Here is a 6,000-nt window from a genome sequence, read left to right as displayed (position 1 = left end):
CTTGAAATGTAACTAATTTGACCAAAGAACTGAAATTTTAATCTTAATTTCAATTAATTAGTTTAAAATTATATGTGACCAGTGACTATTGTATTGGATAGTTTAGGCCCAGAGAAACCAGCCAGATATGAAGAAAGTCCATCAGAGGGGAGGCCTTACTGGTACCCCTGAAACATCATTAGGTATTTGATCATCTGTCCTACATCTGTGGGGTAAGATTTGTCCCAAGTTTTGGTACCACCATTAGGAAGGGTTCTTTTCCTAATGTGGACAACAAAGTAATTTTAACAAGTCTTATCTTTGGAAGGAGAGTGAGTATAGTACCCCGCTTCTTTTCTTATAGAAGATAAAAATCACAATCATTTTCTCTGTATTTACATGTCTATGTATAAGTGTTAAGAGCTCAAGCTCCAGGCCCTAGCTGGTTAGTCCAGTCCGTTAGCACAGTCCCGTAAAACCAAGGTTGCAGGTTTGATCCCTGGTCAGGTCAAGCAAGGTACACACGGGAAGCAACCAACAAATGCATAGCTAAGTGAACAACAAATGAATGCTTCCCCCCCCCCCCCCATTTCTCTTAAAACACATACACACAAACAAAAAAACCCAGGTCTGCCACAGAATGTGTTGTGTCTTGAGTTAGTTACTTCACATTCTCAAACTTCACTTCCACTACCTGTAAAACAGAGATAACAATAGTATTTTACTCATAGGGTAGTTGTAAAGATTAAATTAAATAACTTATGTAAGACACTTAGCCAGATATCTAGCACATGCTTACTATTCAGTAAAAGTTAGCTATTCTGTAACTAGTAACTTGTGATGTTTGTACTTTGCACCTCTATGTTTTGACATTTACTCAACTTTATTTTTGCTTAAGTTAAGGCATTCTCCCAGATCTCTAAATGTTAGAACATTCCAAAAAAAGAAATACATATTCGTCAAGATAAAAAGGTAGACAAGGTTTTAAAAAGCAATCTTATTGGAGCATGCATTTTGCAGGTTTTTTTTGTATTTCACTTTGATTTCTGTTGTTAAATTATTTTAAATCAGTACAATGACAAATCATAACCCTGATATTTTGTTGTGATCATCATTAAAATTCTCTTGGCTTAACCTCAAATACTAGACTCTAAGTGTTGACTCAAGAGATTCCTTGATGTCTTGAGGTTCTGGAGAATTTCATATTACTTTAACTGAAATATTTAATGCCTACTCTCTGGTTATCTTAGAAGTGGTTGGGTAGATCAAGGACTATTTAAAGACTAATGACTTCAGAAGGAGGAACAAGTAATAGGATCCCTTTTGTTGCCATTGATTTTGTACTTTGTAACCTCTGGATTGAATAAACAGCACTGTAGTATATATAGCCTTGCATTCTGTGTAGTGTTTGGGGGGAAAAAAAAACCCAAACCAAACAAAAAAACAAATCTGCTTTTTCATGGATTGAGGTATCAAGAAATCTATGTTCAAATGCCAGGTCTGCCATTGATTTATCTGTTAAGTGAGGAAAAGTCATTTGCCTCTTTGGGCCAGAGAGGTGAACGTCCTCTGTAAAATGTGTTGATCCAGACTTAACTCTAGAATGACCTAAGTATCCTTCCAAATAAAAATTTTTTTGATTATGGCTTTTCTTTTTCCCTTAAAGTTCTTCCAGAGGTAATTTTTACTTTTCATGCTCTTATAAACATGCACTTGGAATATTCTTGGAATGTATCATTTCCTTGAAAAACAATTCATTTTGGAGAGTCAGTATGAAGGAAAGGAATCCCACTCACAAAAGACATAAATATTGCACGAGGTGGAGAAACGAGAAATTATTTTCTGTATAAACTGAAGTGATAAGGTATAGAGAAACCAATTATTTATTTATAAAATGGGAGCATGGTGGAAGGCTTTATATAGCAGAGCTGACGAGCTGTTACTTATTTAGCAAGGCGGAGTCCTCTCCATACTGCCTCAAAACTGCTATTACTATAAACATTTCTTTCCGTGAGGGAGAAAGAAAATGTGTGTCGGAGGTGGAGGAAGGAAGGAAAGAAGGAAGGGAGGGACGGAGGGAGCAAGGAAGCAAAGGAAGGTTAAAAGCCTCCTCTCCACCCCCACCTCCAGCCCCCGCCCGTCTTCTCTGAAAATATACAATTAAGGGAATTTCCTCCTGCAGCCCCGGAACACTCGGCGGCTGTTTCCACGTAACTATTAGGACAGCCAGGGATTTTGCTTTCTCAGGCGGTGACTTCCCAACTCCTCCTGTGGGTCCCTTGTGGGATGAGGAAAGTCACCCCCACGCCCCAGATAGAACCGGACGCCTGGAAGGCTTGGAACCCGGGCGGGGGTGGGGGTGCAGCGGCCGGTGGAGGGCGCAGAAGCGGTTCCTGGGTGAGCGCGGCGGCCCGGCCCGTTTCCGGAGGGCTGATTGCATCAGGTGTGGAGCTGGGCGCCTCCTCGGCCCAACCTGGCGGCCACTGCGCCTGCGCGTGTCGCCCCGCCCAGTTGCCAAGCACTCCACCGCGGGTTTTCCTCCGGGTCTGGAGGAGACCTAGCTGGTAGAGGCGGGTGCCGTTTACCGCCCCGGGACCCTAAAGAGGGGGTGGCAGGGCAGGACTCCTGGGGAACCGCGGGGAGCACTGGGGTTCCAGGGAATAGAGTGCTGCGTAGAGGACCTGCCCGGAAGGCGGAGGCCGGTCCCGTCTCTGCTACTGACCGACGGGGTGGTCGGGCTAATTTCCTCACCTCTCTGGGCCTGAAAGATGTAGGCTAGAACTAGAGAAGGCTTTCCAGGTCAGAGCCTGCAGTTTTCTAAAGTGGGTTAAGTTTCTCAAAGTGGGCTCCCATTTATCTATAGTCCAGGAGCTCAATAGGCGGATCTTGGGGTGCAGAGACTCAGCCCCAAGAGTGACCACTTTCATGGATTTCTCGGTGGCAAGACTGTTTTTTTTTGGCTTCCAGATGAATTGAGAGAAATTGTGCAAACACCAGAAACCCCTCTTCACAAGGCAGCTCCCTCCCACCATTCCTTCCTTCCTTCCAACTCCATTCTGAGTCTGAGTCAGGATCCCATGATACACTCTTTATACACACCTAGTACTGTAGATTTACTGCTAGCAGTCTTCATGTTTGAAGTGACTTTTTTGAATGATTTTTTGATGGCTGTCTGTCCACCTAGCTGGGCTGTAAACTCTATGAAGGCAAGGTCTGGGCTTTTTTATTCCCTGCCATGCCAGCCTTATTACTGTAAGACCTTCTGGATTCCTCAATAAATTCACGGTGTTTGAAAGAATAAAGTAATTCCCATCCCAACAGAATAAAGTCTTCACATGAAGAATAAGGACCAGCTGGTGGGAGTTTATTTGATAAAGGAGTACATTTTGAGATTTGGGGATGAGGATGAGTGAGGAGGAGCCATCGTTCATTGTTGCTGTGAATTTACTTTTAGCATAATCTTCCTGCATGAGATATAGGGAAGGCTGTGTGTATGTGTAGAATAATAGTTCTCAAACTGTGGTCCTCAGACCAGCAGCACCAACATCACCCGGTAGCTTGTTATATACAGATGCTTGGACACCACCGCAGACCTACCCACAGAGACTCTGGGAGTGGGACCCAGTAGTAATCCATTTTCATAAATCCTGCAGGGGATTCTGAATCAGGCTCAAGTTTGACAACCACTGCACTGGGGAACAGCAGCCCTATGGATGCTTTGGGGATGTCACTTACAGTGTCTGGGCAGAGCACTGATGACCACTTATGGAGTGCACATTCTTATCAGAACCTTGCTTGTCAGCTTACAATTGAATTAAAGATAATTTTTCTGGGGGTGAAAAGGAAATTATACCTTTGCCCTCTCCACTGAGGTAATCTTGCTGTGATTTCTCACATCAAGGAAGTGTGTGTGTGTGTGTGTGTGTGTGTGTGTGTGTGTATGTGTGTGTGTGTGTCTGGCATATGCCTAGGGTCTGGCTAAAGGAGGCAGAAGGAAGGCTGTCTTGCCTGCAAGTTGCAGCTGGGAGGGTGTGGGCAGCTTTCTTCTGGGGACGTTTTCCCGTTATAAGGCAATGCAGACATGTGAGAGAAGACGAGCCAGGGATAAGATGGTCCAACTGCCTTTTGGTGCAGATAGACGCCAGGCTACATGGAGGAAATACCGGGTGCACCCTGACTCTCTGCATTTGGGTCTCCACACCCTAGCCACCACCGCCTCCTTGCCTTTCCAAGATGCTAGCGGGACGGTGCGTCCCAGAGACACCGCAGCCTCTGCCTGCAGGGGTCGCACTAGGAGCGCAGCCCGCCCCTCCTCCCCGGCTCCCGCCTTCGGCCCCGCCTTTCTCCCGTTCGGCCCCCGCCTGGCCGGGCCCCTCCAGCCTCTCCTCGCGCAGCCACCGCCAAAGCCTGGAGAAGTGGAATCTCGCCGGCGTCGCTCCCTGCGCGGGACTCGCGGAGCGGCACTGGGCATGCTCAGTCGCCGGAGCCTGTCCTGGTCGCAAGTAGGAAGCTCGTGCGCTGCACCCGCAGCTGATCCGGGCGCTTCGCGGAGGGCGAGTCTGGAGCAGAGCTGTCGGGCGCCGGAGCTGAGGCGAGCACCGCGCGCACCACCGGTGAGCCTTCACTTTCTTCCTTGCTTTTGCCCTGGACCCTGCGGCGGCCCGGGAATGCTGGTGAGAGATCGGACAGCGGCGTGCCGCGAGTAGCTGCGCGTAGTCCCGGCGGCTGTTCCTCTTCTCCCGGCCCCGAGGGCTGCGCGGCCACTGCCTCCCGCCCAGCCGCAGCCACAGCTGCAGCAGCTGCCGTCGCATCTGCAGCGGGCGCCTGCTGCGGAGTCCTGTGCGCCCCGTGCGCCCTCCGCCCGCGCCGCAGGGCCGGGTGGCACGGCGATTGCGGGCTCTCTCCCTGACTTGCATCCTTCCTGCTCCCCGGCTCCCTTTTTCCTTCGGGAGCCCGGGCTTGGCAGGGCCTGGGCGGCGGAGGCAGGGTTGGAAGGGGTGCGCCGGGTGGGGGCTGCGGAGGGGAAAAGTGAAGGTGGACGCCAGCGGGGAAGCGCACACCCCCTAGCCCTGGCACCGGCCTCCGCCGTGCTGCTGGGCTTTCCCTCGCGGAGCGGCAGTGCGCTCCTGCCGGGGAGTTGGAGACGGAGCTGGCTTCTCTGGGGGTCGGAGACCAGCCTCTGCGAGATCCAAGGGGGAAAAGTTCATTTCTCCGCCCCGAGACAGAAAGGGTTTTTAACTAGAAAATGGCTGTGCAAAGCGGACCGGATCAGGAAAGCTGGCCTTTGGGTCCAGAAAGCCCGTTTGCTGCTCGCGGGGCGGAACGGAAGGTTGAACAACTAGAGATGACATTTGTGTGATGAAAACCTTGCTGGACCGATGCGTGGATGCGGAGTCCCATAGAAACAATGAAAGGTGGTCTCCACATCGGTGCAGAGAGAGCTGAGAAGTCAGGGGCGAAGGGTCGAGGGAGCATGGGACTTGAATTAAAATAAAATAAATTGGAGAAATCAGATTTAGAGTTGTGGCCGTTTTGTAGTCAAGTTCTGCGCGATTTAGAGGCACGACTGTCAGAAACGTTTTTTGATGGAACGACTGGTTGGGAAGGACCAAGACTGCAAGGAGAGTAAGGTCCGTGTCGTAAGCTCCGACTAGACTGTGCTCTGGGAGGGCACAGTTTTAAGAAGTCCCGCAGTCACTGGCTTTTACGTTGTGCCTGATGACTTAAAGGATTATCATAAAATGATGCCAGCAGTGGTGTTCGAATTCCAAGAAATGAGGAAACTTTGTGAGGTTGGCATTCTTTTGCCATTTGTTTTAATATTTCACTGATTTAAAAAAAAACAAACAGCGACATTCTTATCTGTTGTTCTGGATTTGGGTCGATTAAATCTTTGATTTTTTTTTTTCATCCTAGTCATGGATTTATATTTCAAATCTTGTCCTGCAGTGCCCATGACAATGAAGAGTATCTGAAAATCACGTAGCTGGCCTTTCAGGAATGGACAATCCTTGAGAGGGG

General features: G+C 48.8%; 1 protein-coding gene across 7 annotated transcripts in view; it reads left to right on the top strand.

Annotated features, from left to right (window-relative positions):
• The first annotated feature begins 4,387 nt into the window (after positions 1–4,387).
• Positions 4,388–6,000, top strand: part of APBB2 (amyloid beta precursor protein binding family B member 2) — a 392,308-nt gene continuing 390,695 nt past the window's right edge. For all 7 annotated transcript variants that reach the window (XM_066387008.1, XM_066387007.1, XM_066387012.1 and 4 more), the window contains exon 1: positions 4,388–4,592. The gene's annotated coding sequence lies outside the window, so the exon portion shown is untranslated. The remainder of the gene's footprint in view (positions 4,593–6,000) is intronic.

The sequence above is a fragment of the Saccopteryx leptura genome, chromosome 5 (genome assembly GCF_036850995.1).
Source record: "Saccopteryx leptura isolate mSacLep1 chromosome 5, mSacLep1_pri_phased_curated, whole genome shotgun sequence".
NCBI lineage: Eukaryota > Metazoa > Chordata > Mammalia > Chiroptera > Emballonuridae > Saccopteryx > Saccopteryx leptura.
This window is presented reverse-complemented; position numbering and strand designations above follow the sequence as displayed.